Source organism: Cavia porcellus, unplaced genomic scaffold (genome assembly GCF_034190915.1).
Source record: "Cavia porcellus strain 051 isolate PalLab524CR breed Dunkin Hartley unplaced genomic scaffold, mCavPor4.1 scaffold_31, whole genome shotgun sequence".
Lineage (NCBI taxonomy): Eukaryota > Metazoa > Chordata > Mammalia > Rodentia > Caviidae > Cavia > Cavia porcellus.
The window spans coordinates 26,268,748-26,285,410 of NW_026947514.1; the positions used below are offsets into that span (position 1 = coordinate 26,268,748).

At 43.9% G+C, this 16,663-nt stretch overlaps 1 protein-coding gene across 1 annotated transcript in view; it reads right to left on the reverse strand.

Annotated features, from left to right (window-relative positions):
• Ift43 (intraflagellar transport 43) overlaps positions 1-16,663 on the reverse strand; it is an 88,247-nt gene that overhangs the window by 33,940 nt on the left and 37,644 nt on the right. The gene's annotated exons all lie outside the window — the stretch shown is intronic.

Genomic DNA, 16,663 nt, shown 5'->3' on the forward strand with positions numbered 1-16,663 from the left:
TGCTCAGGTCTCTCCCCAGCTCTGGCCCTCATTCCCATCCACTCCTGCCAATACCATTCTCTACTCCGGGAACCCCCAAGCAGCCCCTTTCCCCACAACTGGCTTATCTTTGCTCTAAAATTTCAATCAAGAAAACATAATGTGCAGAGCAGACCCCCCAAGTCAACACTGCAGGGGACAAACCACAAAACCAAAAAATGAGGAGGAAAAGAAGGGAGCCTTCTTTCTCTTTTCAGTTGTTTTTAGGGATAACTAAGATGATCTGAATCCCCATCCTATTTAAGAACCAAGGCCTTTTCCTCCTTGGTAACTTCCCTTGTCTTTCTTACCTTTTGTCAGAACTTGCTATGACTTCCTCACTTTCCCTTGACACCCTCTCCTAACCTGTTCACGCGCTCCTAACATCCCCAGTCGTTTCTTCCTACTTAACAAGAACTCTGAGTTTCCTTCCCCAGCACACAGCTGGATAGAGAACATCTACCTATACCTCCTGAGCCTTCAAGCACAGGCGGCTCAGAAGCCAGCCCTCCTGTTCTCCAGGTCCAACTCGAAGGCCCAACTTGAATGCTTAGGGTCAGGCCAGCCACACTGTGTGGCTGGGCTCTGCTCTTAGACTCTGACTAAGACTAACAGCCTGAAACTAGTGGTTCTGAACATGCACTCTGGAGTCCAAGAGTTCTATGGCCTGAATGTTGAGCTCTGTTCAGAATTCATATTGAAACAATGTACGCCCCACTGCAGCAGTAAGAGGTGTAAGAGGTGAAGCCTTTAGGTGATCAGCTCCAGAGGGCAGAGAGCTTCGCACCTGACCAAAGGCCAAAGGGAGTGCACGAGGCCCTCGCATCCCTCACCTTCTGCCACTTGGAAGACACAGCTACTATATATTGCTTTTGAAGCATAGAGCAGCTCTTGCCAGGATCCAGATCTGCTGGTGCTTTATCTTGGTCTTCCCAGCCTCTAGAAATACATTTCTATTATTCTAGTATTACTGTAAGAAATACATTTCTATTATTGATAAATCACCTGATCTATTCTACTTTGTCAGGCAACAGGACAGGCTAAGACAGATGGCTGGACTTGAATCAAAGCTTTCCCACTGCCTAGCTATGTGCTCTTAGGGAAGGCATTGAAACTGGTGAGAACACAACAGTCTACTTCGAGAGGTTGGGCTAAGAATCAAACAATTCAGACAAAGCGTTTTAGTATGATACAGTTCTCTGTCACATAATGATTAGGATATACATGGATCAGCAATTTCATCATCATGTGAGCATCACAGAAGGCACATATACAAGCTAAGCAGGCCATGATGTCACCAGGCATTTTACGGGACACTGTCATACGGAAGCTCTGCTGTTGACCACAGTGTCACTCATTATGTGCACAGAAGGGCTTGGCAAACAGCAGCTGCTGATGCTGTTACCATCATCATCGCTGCAGACTTCACGTTCCCCACGCTGCTTCTCCTTGCTGGGACACCCAGCCCAGAGCGCAGTTACGAGTGTCCAGCTCAGTGACTTCATGTGCTGAGCCGCCAGTGGCCATCACTGCCTGGCTCCCACGTGCCTGCTAGCCCTGCCTGCCTTGCCTGGGCACCCTCAGCTGTGCGCCCAGCAGCCCGCCCTCACCTGCTGACCACCTGCTCCCGCCAGAGATGTTCACACGAGCTCACAAAGCCACCACTCGCCGACGCTGACACAGCCTCCGGTTCCACACACTTTCCCCACTTCGTTTTTCCATCTTCTGCTTTCTTTCACTGCCTCTCGGTTCCCGTCCTTCATTTCAGTCACTTCTGTCTGTCCTCAGCTAACAGGTAACTGTTTCAGGCTTTCAAACCCTTTGAAAAGTTCCCCACTTCTAAGAAGCGTCTAGATTCAGGTGAAATTACCTTTGTCCTGCTTAATGTACCTAACCCTTCCTATTACGAAGCATCTTTATGGTAAGAGGATCTTACCCTGTGACTGCTGGATCTTAGTTCGAAGGGGCAGGCCACAGAAAACAGCCAGGACCGACCCAAAAGTCATTTTCCCTTCTCAATTCAAACCCCAGTTTTATTTGGGGAGACAATAAGCCCAACTAAAGATATTCCCTTTTCCAGGCTTTCTCCCATGAAGGAATGGGATATTTGCCACATTTCTGACCCATGTGTAAAAAGTGTAGCAGCCCCTAAAGAGTATATCCTTCTCCCTCACCTTCATAAAAACAATGTCTAAGGGAGCCCTTTACAGTCACCTCCACATTATTCTCCATCTTTCTTGCCTGGAAAACAGATGTGATGCCTGGAGGTGGAGCAGTCATCATACAATCAAGAGGTATAAGCACGATGACAAAAGCCACATGCTGAGGATGTGGCTCCAAAAGATGGAAAAACTGCATGCCCTCAGGGCTGGCATTGCAGGCGGGGCTGCTGAGCCCGGGTCCTCTTGTTTCTGAGATGAACATTTTCCTGTCTAAACTGCCACTGACGGAATTTTCATGTTTGTAGGTAAATGCAACCGCAGCTCAAAGCTCATTCTCTGGCAGATGAGGATCCTTTCTAGAGAAGGACAGCAGCCTGACAAGCCAACCTGGCACAGTCTTCCTCACTTAACCTTACTTCCGCTCTCAGAGAAAGCAGCGAGGTAAAAGGGATCGGGGGTGAGTGATTCTCAGACATGGCCAACATCTGCTAGAGAACGGTCCCACGCTCGAGGAAAGAGAAGAACAGTGCCTCTCCCCTCTGCCGGCCTCAGGAGAGCACACCCACCCTGCAGAAGGCAGCTGAGAGTCCCTCACTGTGTGTCAGTGAGAGTTACAATAAGAAACATATGGATTTGGTTTCCTGGCACACTGTTCCCCCAACCCTAGGAATTTCCAAAATGATAATTATCTTTTCATAAGCTAACAGGATGACTGATAGCTCGGGACGTAGCGGGGCCTAAGGATATAGGACTGTTTGCAATGAAAGGAGTGGAATTTGGGGTCCTGATTCCCAGCCTCTCTATCCTGACTCCCAGACCTGTATGAGGGGAAGCTAAAGCTGAGCTGATCACCAATGGCATATGATCTAATCAGCCATGGCTATGTAATCAGCCCCCAAACACACCCAAAGACAGAGGCTCTGGGAGCTTCCAGGCTAAGGAACCACATACCCGTGTGCTGCAAGGGCAGCTCACCCTACCCCACACGGACAGAGCTCCTGAGCTCTGGCCCCTTAACCTTGCCCTGAGTGTCTCTTCATCAAGCTGCTTGCTTGCATCCTTTAGAGTACTCTTAAGGGGCTTTATGTTACCCTAAAAAAAACACCAAGATGATCAATCTAAAAGCAAGAAGGCTTATTTGGCTCCCAATTTTAGAGGTTACAGTCCAAGGACCCTTGGCCCTCTTGCCTTGGGCCTGTGGCAGCACAGCTCATCACGGCAGCAGCACTTGCCAGAAGAGAGCTGTTCATATCGTAGCTGTCAAGAAGCAAAGAAACCAAAAGACAAAGCTTGGATCCCATCCACCATAAGGGGACGGACACCCCTGAAAACCAACTTCCTTTCCACAGTCCTACCTCCTGAAGGTTCTACTACTTCCAAATAGCAAGTGTCGGGGACCAAGTCATTAATACTTGGGGCTTTGGGGCCATTCCAGACCCAGACCATAGCAAATATCCTCTGCAATAAACCAGCAATAGTAAGGGCCGGGGAGTTAACTCTTCGGTGTAAGTGCCTGCCTGGCAAGTGCGAGGTCATAAGTTCGATCTCTGGTACCAATAAAACAAAACAAAAACAAACAAAAAATCAGCAATAGTAAATCAAGTATTTCCCTCAATTCCCTGAGCTGCTTTAGCAAATTAACTAAACTTGAAGGATCTGATCTAACTCCAGACAGTGGCAGAATTGAGTTAAATTACAGGACACCTGTTGGTGCCCACTGAGAAACACCTGGTGTAAGGAGGAAACCCCCACACGTCTGCTCTCAGGGTGAATGACTGAGAGCTCAGTAGGAAGAAAGAGAATTCCAACTTTGGGAGAAACCCATTTCCTTTCCCACCTGCAACTATGCCAAGATGCTGCCGCATCAAAAAGGCATTCTGAAGAGGTGTGATAGGACATCCCTTGTTCCGTTGATCACACACCAGTCAACGTTGCAGTGGCTTCTAGATCCTGAAAATAAAGTAGTTCCCACAGCCTGAGCCAGGCCCTTCCCTACCCGACCTCCCCATCCTCTTCTTGAGCTCATTCTAAAACCCTGTGGTACATCCGGGCCGCCGTACACCTGGCCTATGCCTGGAAGGCCTGTTCCCACCTCACTGTTGGTCAACTGTTTCACTCCAAGACAATGACTCACAGGCTACCCCAACCTGTTCTGAGAAGTCTTCTAGACAGGCCTGTCAGATATTCACACACACACTTTCTGAGAGGGGTGGGCTCCTTGAGACCACTTGGTTTTAGCACCAAAGAATCAAAACCCAAGGGCGATAAGCTGGCTGCTCCCAGTGCCTCACCCAGGGTGCTACTTTGTGCCTGCCTGCCGACTTTCCTGAGTGTCCCCTTTTGCCGGGTATGGCGGCACTGGCCTGTAATCCAGCATTCTGGGAGACTGAGGCAGGAGAGTTGCCAAGTTGGAGAACATCCCAGGGAACTTAGCCACTTAGCAGGACCCTGCCTTGAAGTTAAAGTAAAAATGAGCTGGGGATATAGCTCAGTGCAAAGGCCCTCAGTGCACTCTCTTGTACTTAAAAAAAATCCTTTGCTGAAAAGAGGCTCAAAGCTTACTTTTCTTGAACTTTCCACCCAGGAGCCATAGTTACGTGGCACTTATTTTCCAGAATCATAATTCCCTGCTGTGGAAAAGGGAACCATAAGATCATCTAGTCTAAGCCGCTCAGGGAACCCAGGATCAAAGAGCACCCATGATGTACCCCGAGTTTCTCTGGCAAGTGAGAGGCAGATGGAGACAAGAACACAAGCAGATGTGCTGACTTCTAACACAGGCACAGGGAAGGGCAGCCCTGCCACAGGAGGGGGCTCAGCAGTGACCCGGAAGCTGCCTCTGAGGCCGGCACCTGGCCATACAGAAGGTGCGCCTCCCTCTGGGCCACTCTGTCCTCGGCCTAAGAATGCAGTCACAGGCCCTAAAACCAGGAGTGTGAGCTGCCAGGGCTCCTGAGTGCCTGGCTCCTGAGCTGGTTGCCTGGGAATGGATCCAATTGTTGGAGGGCACTACAGGGTGAGAAGGGACAATCGTCTCCAATGCCTAACTGAACGAAATGACTACATAATTAAGCCTTTTAATGGCAGGGCTAGCATGGCCTTGACTTATGCCCCTGAGTACAGGCAGCACCCTTTCTCTGCAGGGTCAGGCGTCTGACTGGGGCTCTGCAGCCAGGTAGCCAGCGGTCAGGGAGGGTTCAGGCCACCCACTCTCTCTCTGCCATTTTCCTCACAGAAGGCGCATGTTGGAGCCATGTCAATATAGCTGCTGAGGCCCCACCATGGCAAAGGGACTACCCAGAAGGCAGTAAAGCACAGTGAACAAGCATGTAACACCTACAATCAGGCTTTCCTGGCTCACTCTTCCTACTGGCTATGCACCAGCTGCGTGGCTCATGGCAGATCACTTAGGCTTCCTAAAAACCTGCTTCCTCACTCACCAGCAGGGTTAGTAACTGGCCCTACCTCAAGGTCCTGTTTTGAGGATATGACTGTGTTGGGCTTTGTGTTGCTGCCACTGATTACCACCAGCCTGGGAAAAGACCCACATTCAAAATCTAAAGTGTGGTTTTTACTAACCCACACTGCTTTCGCACCATTGTAGTCTAACATGTATATGTGAAACCCTCACTGGAAGCCAGGGATCATCGATGTATCTATGTATTTATCAAAGCATCGAAATGACACCAACATATGGTAGTGACTTCTAGAGAGGTGGCTAGAGTTGGAGGGGACATTAGTTGCAGGTAAATTTGTTTGAATTTTTATGTCATCAAAGTATTCTTGATTTTCCTGGACAAATAAAAAAAACTTTATTTAAAAAGTAGACTCAGTAGCCAAGAGAGGTGGTGCATACCTGTAATCCCAGAACTCAGGAGACTGAGGCAGGAGAATCATTGCAAGTTTGAGACCTGCCTGGACTACAAAGTGAGCTCAAGGCCAGCCTGAACTGCATAGCAAGACCCTGTCTCAAAAAGACACACACACACACACACACACACTCGAAAGAAAAAAAGAGAAAAATTATAGTCAACCAGTTTGCTTCCAATGAGTTTCCCACCAATGGGAGTGTTCACACAGATCCCAGCCAGCACTGACGATACCACCAGAAAGACACTGGCTCTAACTTTCTAGTCCAGAGGACCCTGCACTATGAGACAGACCAGAGGAACAAAGGGATAGTCCATAGGAAGATGTGCTTTTTTCCCTGTTGTTACTTAAGAAATCCTTCTGTGGCCAGCCCACTCCTTTCCTGACTCTCAGAGACCACCGGACTCTATTCTCCTACCCCTGGTTCCAAGAAACAGCGAGCTCCAGTTCTGGAGAACTGTCACTGCAAACCTGGTGCTTACAAAGTGCCAAAAGCCAAGGCCATGCTCAGACCCCATTTCAGAGGCACGTCTGGTTTTTAATTATGATTAAATTCAAGGATAGCTTAATTAAGAAAAGCTGAAGACCAGAGAGAATGCTGGAGCAGGCTGTGGGGAAGGCAGGGGTGGCAGCTGTACCGGAGGCATTTCACAGGCACCTGGGAAGCACTGCCTCCTCCCTAGTCCACATGCGCAGGCAACGAGCTCACATCAGGGGTCACTGTCCTCCTCACCGCCACCCTGGGGGTATCAGGCGCTCACCCCTACTCCAGGGAGACACGTGACTAAGAGCACCTGTCGTAAAGACTGTTCTACTTTCCAGAGTGGGAAGCAAAGTATGCAAATGCTACAGTGAACTGGGAAGCACTCAACAAAAGTACAGTGGTTTCACGTGTAGTCATTTGCAAATATAAATGCTTCTGTGACACTGCACAAGTCATTCAGAGCCCTAAATTGCAGTAACTGTAGCCTAGAACAGTGACAGCGAACATTTTAGATCCTTCAATAATACAGTCTGCTGCAACACACGTGCTGTAGGTTTGCAACCGCTGACCTAGAATGTCTCTAGCTTTTCTGCACCAAACATCTCTATATCCATTCACCTGGCAGTGCATGATTCTCCCCCCACCCCACGTGTGACATTCAAGAGCTGCATGATGTCAATTTCATAAGGAAAGACTGGAAGTCTGCTTTCTTAGCCTGGAAAAATATATCCAGTCTGCTTAGGATTGCTTTTCACAGAGATGAACAATTCCAGACTACTATATAGCCCTTAAAAATGAGGTAGTCCTGCCCTATATTGAGATTCAGAAAGCTCAGTGAGAAATTTTGTCTCAGATAACGAAGAGTACAGAACAGAGACATTGCTATTTATGTGTCTGGTGGGAGGGAGGACTTAACTGGTAAGAACCAAGAAACTGTTAATCCATGGTTCTTAGGATCCTTAGTTATATCAAACCAATTCTAGGTTCTTTTTATTTCTAGGTGGGAAATAAATTCTCTTTTTATTTCTAGGTGGGAAATAATACCTCAAATTTTGTTTTTCTTGAAAACCAAATAAGCCAAATTGTGTTTACTGATGAAAATCTGAGGGACAGATTTTACTTTACTGGGTCTCAGGCGCATGTGATATCCTCTTAATTATTGGCGCTCCATAAGAAATATCCATAGTTCACTCACTGATCAAATATATACTGTGTATCTATATGGGCCAAACACTATATGACTCAGAAATACTGGTAAAAATCTCTTGCATAGTAACCACTTACTATTTAATAATAATGCAAAAGCAAAGATGGCTACAATTCCAAAGAGCTCGGTAAAAAATATAGACAAACACAATGGAAGAGTGAGAGAAGAGCTACAACTAAGCAAACTTTAACCACTGGCTGTTCACAGTGAAGGAAATGGGCTGTTTACTATACTATCATTCCAACTTTTTAATAGGTTTAGTAATTTTAAAAATAAAAGATTTGGGGGTAGGCAATATTCTAAATTATATTTCAGACAATCAAACAGTTGTGAGAGGAAGTTCTTTACAAAATAATTTCCATTAATAAGTGAAAACTAGAAAAATTATCAAAGAAATTGTTTCTCTAGGCAGCTATCAACCTGGATCATACAACCATTGCAACAAAGTTTGATGTAGACAGTAAAGTGGAGAATCACACCCAACTGACCAATCATAGCCTCACCCTACGTGGACTACCCCTCCTCTGCCTTCAGATGAAACGGATGTATGTGGTTCCCTCTTCAAAGCATTCCTGCCAAAACAGCAAGCCTAAGTTGAACTATACTGGATAGAAACTTAACTATCAGCTTAACAGGAAACACGGGGCTAGAGAAACAAGTTAAATATCACAACTGGGAAGAAATGGGTCAAGTCTAAAATGCAAACACTCTATGGGACAAGTTTCTTAACAAAACAACAACAACAAAGAAAGAAGAAATGATGGGAGAAGGGAAGGAGAGCGCTATTAAATACAGTGTGGACCCTGATTTGTACTTTTTATAATCCAATGCTACAAAGACATCTTAGAGACAATGAAAATAACTAAATATGATCTAGGTATCAAATAACATTAAGGAATTACCATTAATTCTGATAGGCAAGTTAATGCATGATGGTTGATAAATAAAAACAGTCCTTACCAATTACCAAAAATGATCTCTAGCAGAAAAAGGAGAGGAATCAATGACATTCTTTCCATATTGTCAAGCTCCTCTGCTCATTACTGGCCTCACAGAGGAATGGTTTTTTTCACATCTACAGGCATACCTTCTTATGAGAGTGTACCCAGTAATTTCCTATCTTTCAAGTCATGAGCGCTTAAAAATAACATCTGAAAGGCAAGTTGGGGTGGATAGAGCCTTCTCAGGGGCATAGATAACTAGCCCTGGATCTTGGCAGAACCAGACCTGGCCCAGTGGGCCCAAGGGCAGGGCATCCTGGTACATGTACACCCCAGTGCAGCACAAGCACATGACCCTCCCTCTCTGTCACATCTTCCTAAGGAACTGGCATTGCAAGATTGCAAGCCTGTGACTGAGCTGGCTCAAGAGGACAAAGCATGTGTTTGTAGCTGTGCAACAGACTGGCTCTGGGAGTTTTTGCCTTTCACACCTTTGTCACCTAATAAGAATTAACTACTCGCTGTTAACAAGAAGGTAAAGAGATTCTGATACGGCAATGACAGGGAGGGAAGAGGACAGAAGCCCTTTAGTATTCTTGGAACATCTATGCCATTAAGAAAAAAAGAGAAAGAGAAGGCGGGGGTACTTGGGGCCAGCACGCGGCAGTTCTCCCGCCATCTTGATGTCCTTGACACGTGCAGATGGTGTGGAAGTGGCTGGCACCAGAACGGCCCACGAGGAAGAACGAGCAGCCAATGGAGATTTATGTGAGGAGAGTGAGATGGACAAGGTAAAATTGTCAGGAGGAGTTGTTAGAAAGTAAAATATATTGTGACAATTCCACTCCTGCCGTTCATCAATAAACTGACAGATCATTTAGTGTCAATTAGGAGTGATAGATGGACAAGTCCCCATGATCCTGGGCCAAAATTAATGGCTGGGAGGGAGAGGGTGATTGAAAATGACGGCTGACATTGAGAGCAAAGTCCTGAAAGTCCCTGAGGGGCCATTACTTGCCTCATTCCCTTGCAGATCAATGCAGGGACAAACCCAAAAACAGACACTTTAAGACAAAACTTAATCGGACTCCCTTCCCTTCTTCTCTTTACCAGCTCTGGTAAAGTTCCTCAGTTCCATTCCCTACGGTCAAGTCAGTGACCCATCAACTACTCCTGAGTAAGTATCCCAACTTGGGCAACTTGGGAGCCAAGGGCAGCTGGTTCCACAATGGAATGTTTGGGACCGCTATTACTCTGGTGCCAGGAGAAGGAACAGGTAGTAGCTCCAGGTCCCAAGCAGTGGCTGTTTCTTGTGCCTCAGGGGTGAGCATGAGTTCCAGCACCTAGTATCTCTAGCCACTAAACTAGCTGACAAACACTCTGCTCTCTCTCGAGCAGTGTGACACAAATAAAGGAAAGGCATCCCACATACTCGTATTTCCTGGCTATTAGTCCCTCTCTCAGAGCCATATACAGTCCTTCTGTTTCCCACTGGTGACAATTTATAGGCCTAGGTAAGCCTCGCTCTCCTCCGACTCTTCTTATAAGGGATGCCTACTCTGAAGAAGGGAACCTACCTAGTACAGTGGTGCGACACATATGTAACGTGCAGCATGGCCTGAATGTTTGTGTCAACTCTTCCCCCAAATTCTTATGTTGCAACTCTAGCCTCCAACATGATGCTGTCTGGAAGTAATTAGGTTCTCATGAAGTAATGAGGGTGGAGCTCCCAAGTCACAAGGCCTCTGCTTCTCTCTGTCTCTTTGTCTCTCTGTCTCTCTGTCTCTCTCTCTCTCTCTGGATACCAAGGAAAGACCACATGAGGATGTAATTAGGAGGAAGGCCCTCACCAAGAATCCCACCATGTTGGCACTCTGATCTCATTTCCAGGGCAGTGAGAAATAAGTATCTTTTAAACTCCTGATATATAATTTGTTCTAATGGCCAAGATAAGACAAGCACCTCACATAGTGCTATGCTATTATTATCATCATCCAAAAAGGAATTTCAGGTGAGTACACCATTTTCCAGTCTGAATTCTGTGCAATAACCAGAACAATAATACGGTTAGTGTCTCTCAATGCCAAACCTTAAAGGAAGCTCTTACAATCCTCCATGCTCATCAGAATTCATCCTGCCCAGTCCCTATCTCCTCTGCATTGCTCCTTGATCGTAGTGCCTGCTCTCTCCTTCCAAATCTCATGGCTAATGCTTCTCATTCCACTTGCTTCTCACTTATGATGTGCTCCTACTGACATTCCTGGTTTTTGTGAATGAAAATGCCTGATGTTCTCAATTAGAGTCAAGCTCTCACAGGACAGGAAGCACATCTTATAAAGTCCTGGTTTTCCCTAGAGCATTCTGTGAGTTCGAGCTCATGTTTCCAAACTTCATGATGGAAGTCCTCAGTGCAGCTCAACTGCCTCTCTTACCCCATCAAGACGATTCCAATGTTTATGGTCTGAGTAGACAGGATCATGGCCCCAAAATTTAGGGAAAACTTTAAAGGCACGGGTTAGAGGAGGTGGTGTCAGGGGTGGGAATCAAAAGGACAGATTTGGATATGTTAGGTTTAAGTTGAGTATTTAAGAGGAAATATCAGATAGACAACTGGAAAATCAGAGGAAAGACTGGGCTAAAGATATAAATTTTTAAAGCATTAGCACGTGCTTGATACTGGTTGAGATCATGCAAAGCACTGAGGACCTTTCCTGGGCATTCCAACATCAGAGGAGTCACAAAAGGCCACAGGATAAGGGGTCAAGCTAGGGAATATCTTGGAAAGGAACACATGAAAAGCAAAATATCTCTTTGCAAAAGACAAAACTGATTGAGCTGGAAAATTCTTTGGTGTTTTCACTGAGGAATAAACTCTTGTAATAGTCTTTTGTTCTCCAAGAAGCAGACATAAAATTTGTCTTATTTCCACATTTCAAAGTAAATTCAAGATATTACAAGCACTAAAATCTCCTAAATGAGGCTCCTCTGCTAGATTCTCACTTGTATATGAGACTTGCATTTCAAAGTCACCTTGGTTTTACTTACATTAAAAACAAGTGTTATGTTCTGTAAAGAAAATAGTGTGGTACTTAGCAGCACAGGAATAGACAGAAAGGCCACTGGGACAGAAAATAAGCCCAAAGTAGACTACGCATAAAGCAGGTACATACAAAGTGTCAGAATATGGCAAATGTCACTTCTCAAAGCACTAGGGAAAGATGGATTTTTAATACGTGGTACCAGAATACAGTCATTTAGAAAAAGATAAAACTGGATTCACACATTACACCATATACCCGAATAAACTCCACATGGATCAGAGATCTAAATTTTAAAAATGAAAGGCTGTGGCTGTGTGCCAATGAAACTTCATTGATAAAAATAGGCAGCTGGCCTGTGGGCAAGTGTGTGCTGACTCCTGACATATAGAAACTGTCGAGAATTTTGACATTCAGCATATATTTATTCCTGCAAAAAAAAAAGTAGAGTAAGGATACAAAACCTAACAAAGAGATTATACACAAGGGAGGGATGGGAACAACCTAAAGAGGACAACAATGGGAATGTATCTTTCTGTGCAGTTTTAACTTCTGACCCATGTCAATGTTTTATGTATTCAAAAGTAAGTTAAAAAGATTTTTAAAAATCTTAAACACAAAAATTTTAATGAATCTGTATATTAAACTGATAACCCAAATGAGAAAGGATTCAAGTAATTTCTGAAAACAGTATTATAAACCTTTGTATATGATATATTCTAAGCATAAGAAGAACTGCAAAGAAATTACAAGCTTTCCTTAAGAGGTTTTATTAGAGGTGACATGAGGGTAGTAATTACAGAATTACCTCCTATGTGTTAAAGCCAGAGCATGTATTTAAAAAGGAGGTTCTTAAAACGAGGTTCAAGCTAGAAATAGTGGTACACCTCTGGAATACCAGAACTTAGAGGAGGCTAAGACGGGAGGATTACTGTGAGTTGAGGCCCGTCTGGGCTACAAAGTAAGGCCAGCTTGCCTAAAAAAAAAAATTTTTTTTTTGTTTTCCTTCCAGCTCTGTTCATTTAAAGAGCCAGGAAGCAATGACATCCCAAGAGCAGTAAGTAGTGTTTGCCCGGACCTTGAGTTCTAATATTCTTCCCAAAGGAGCTGGGACTCCTTGGAGAAGCAGCTGATTCCAGGACTGCTCGAGGACAGTACAAAGCACTCTTGGGACATGTTGGTGGCAGAAAGCAAGCAAGTGCTCAAGTGCTAATAAGATCAAAGATGCAAAGAGCCAGCTTGGAGTTCCCCCTGCCCAGATTTGGGACTCAGGACATTAAAACTTAATATTATGAAAAAAAAGATGATGGAAATGGATTACAATACAATGAACAACAATAAAAATCCAGGAATACATGATTTTAGAGAGAGCGAGAACAGAAACTAGAGGGCAAAGTCGTCTTCTTTATTAACAAAACAAAACAAAACTCCAGGTGGTTAATACAGAATAAGTGATGGAGTTAGAAAACTAACACTTTGCAATTCTTGATATAATAACTGATCCTGGCAAAGAACATTAACGGATGCCAAAAGCACTGAGTCAAATGCTGTGGGGAACAAAATTCAAAGCACATCCCCAGATGACCACTATGTATTAAGAAGGAAAAAAAGAAACTTCTTAATAGAGAACCCTTAATATTACCACTAAGCAAGTGATCAAACTTAGTAAGACTGATACAAAGCTAAGCTGACATGCTGTGCCTTTCTCATTCCATATGCCATGAAGAATACACACTGTATTACCTCACGTTGCCAAAAAACTTTAACTTGAATCTAACAATGGAGAATCAATTATAGAGAATGCCAGGCATGATAATGCATGCTTGCAATCCCAGCACTCTGGGAGGCTGAAGCAGGAGGATTATAAATTCAAGTCTAGCCAAATTCAAACTTTAAAAATAAAAAAAACCAGCTTGGAATGTGACTTAGTGTAAAGACCTTGGGTTCAATCCCCAGGACTAAAAAAAAAAGAGAGAGAGAGAGAAATAAGTATAAGACATTTTACAAGACAGCTGGGCCTGGATTCCTCAAAAAGTCATTATCTTTCTATGAATGGGAAGTAGGAAAGTATTTAGATCAAGAGACTAAAACAGTCAGAAATACCAAATATAATGCATGGACTCTGATTGGATCCTACAACCATAGAAGATACCTCAGGTATAAATGGAGGAAATTTAAATATAAACTATATATTAAATATTAAATCACCACACAAGGACCTAGATGTAATCATCATACTGTGATAATCTGGAGAATGTCTTTAATCTTGAGAGATGTATGCTAGGCTATAAAGAGTAAAATGTCATGAGATCCCTAACTTCCTTTCAAATAGTTCAGAAAAGTAAGTGGGGAAGGAGGAAAGAATTGGAAAAAACTGGTAAAGGAAATTCTACATAAGGAATGCCTATTCTTTGGGAAAAGCAACCATTCCTGTGTACAACTTAAGTAAGCTTGACAGCTGCCCATCTCACTGGTGTAATAAATATACTTTTTTATTTACTTTTCACCCAAGACAGTGCAAAGAATTAACCCCACCAAAATAATCTGTAATCCAGCCTTTCCAACCGGACTTTAGAAGGACACTGTGGCCTAGGATCCCAGTAAGAGGCCGAGGTAGGAGGACTGCAAATTCAATGCGAGGCTGGCAAACTTGTGACACAGCCAAATGCTGTCTCAAAATGAAAAATAAAAAGCCTAGAGAAGCTCAGGGCAAGGCCCTGGATTCAATCTGAACCCTGCCAAAACAACACAGTAAGAACAGGACTCTAAACTAACAGATACTTAGCACTTGCTCCTTCTACCTTTAGGCATCTAGGAGTCCCCTTAGGTCATCTACAAAGTGGGACTAAAGGCAAAGGGCCAGTAAACTGCCTCAGTCTCAAAACAGTATTCTTCATGTCAGAATCCCCTAGATGAACTAGATTCAAGTAATGAAGGAAATTTCACGGATCATAAAGACCAACTGCAACTAAACCCTGTCAACCCAGAATCTGTCTGCTCCGGAATTGCTGAGTGCTAAAGAAGCTAACAGAAGCTGCTAACAGTGGCAGCTGGCACTGTCAAGCTATAGAGACCACTCTTTAGAGCCGTGTTCTCTAACACTTGCACGGTGTACAAGCACTGAGCTGAGAGAGACCTGAGTTAGTACGCTCTTCCTGATGCTCCACTCTTAGTCTTGTTATTCGTAATAAAAATAACAGCAACTGAATAGGTACTAGCACTGCGCTGCATGCTCTTCCTATATTTGAAGACTCACCTCAGAAAAGCTCTTTGCAGTATGTACTACTATTGGCACTTTATAGAGTTAGATTCACTTCCCCAAGTTCACACTGCCTACTAAGTGTTAAAACTTGAATTCAGACCCAGATATGTCTGAATCAGATGCCTGTGGTTTAAAACTTATTGTGATGTTGTGTCCTATGGGCAAAACAAGAGATGACTTAATCGTCACACCTTAAATCAGATGAAAATCTGCTCTTTTGAAGATGGGAGGAAAAAGTTTGAAGAATGCTCTCTCTTTATTCCAGACAAACTAATTTGGAAAGCGCCCCAGAATTATGGATGCTCCTACTGAATGGCCCCAGAGTCCTCTCTCTACTGGAGTCATGTGTATTCCCATATGCTAGCAGAAACTCAGTCATCAGTTATATCGAATTCTTAAAGTCACCGGTTTAGGAAAGACTGTTGGTAGGAAAAGCTTTGGGAATCTGACATTTCTAAGCTTAAGGCTCTAATGTAGCTCCAGTTAAAGAGGATTCCTGATATTTAAAATAACTCTTGCTTTTCTTGACCTGAAATTTCTTCCAAACAGATCTTTCATATTCAACCATAAATATCTCCAAACTCCTACAACTCATAAATGTCACCACCCGCCAGAATGCCTATGAGAAGAATATGAGCAAAGTGATCTCTGGGAGAAACAAAGCCACTTTAAAATTAGCAGTAATCAAAACTTCTCTAGTGCTTCCTAGTGCTTTTGTTTTCTGACCACAGTTTTAAAATTTTTTATTTTATTTTCTGACTATAATAGAGATTGAACTTAGGGTATTCTCAATGAGCTGTATCCCCACAACTCTATTTAACTACCTATCTATTGAGATAAGGCCTTGTTAAGTAGCTAAGTTACAGGACTCAAATTTGATCATCTTGCCTCAGACTCCCAGAGTGCCAGAATTATAGGTATGCACCATCTTCTGAGTACTCGTCACACATGTGGATTAATTTCACAATCGTCCATAACCCCATTGCAGAAATAAGGAAACTGAGGCCAGACAGGTTAAATAACTTGCTCAAGGTCTCCGATATAGTAAGTAGCTGGGATGTAAAAACAGGTAATCTGATTCTAGAATCTGTTGCTCTGCTATCCCTCAAAATGGAACCAGCTTCTGGTATAAGCTGTGGAAAGGCCAACAGAGCTAAAAATCAATAGCAAATTCTCTGCATCACCCTGCAGGAAGCATGGATATGCACATGCAAAGGTTTGGTGATGCAAACACCTAACACTTTGCTGAACAGGATTTGCATCCACAGCCCTACATTGCAAGCCCCCCATGGCTTAGAAGGTGCTGGCACATACACTGTGATATAAGGTTATTCTTTCCAGAACTGAGGTCACAGAACAAACTGATGAGTAACAGTGGATGGTCATGGCACCAATATTCACGTCAGCTCACATCACTGACTTTGATAACCCCATGTACCCACCAGGCAGGTCAATGATACTATTTGGTTTTCATTTCAGTTGAACCCAAGGCCTTCAACATCCCAGTCATTTAAAACGCATTTTTATTTTGAAACAGTGTCTTGTTAAGTCACTGTGTTACCCAGGCTGGGCTTGAATTTTCAATCCTCCTGACTTAGCTTTGCAGAATGCTAGGATTACAGGCATGCAACACCACACCTAGGCTGTACAGCTCTTCTTCATAAGTGAACGACTTATATCT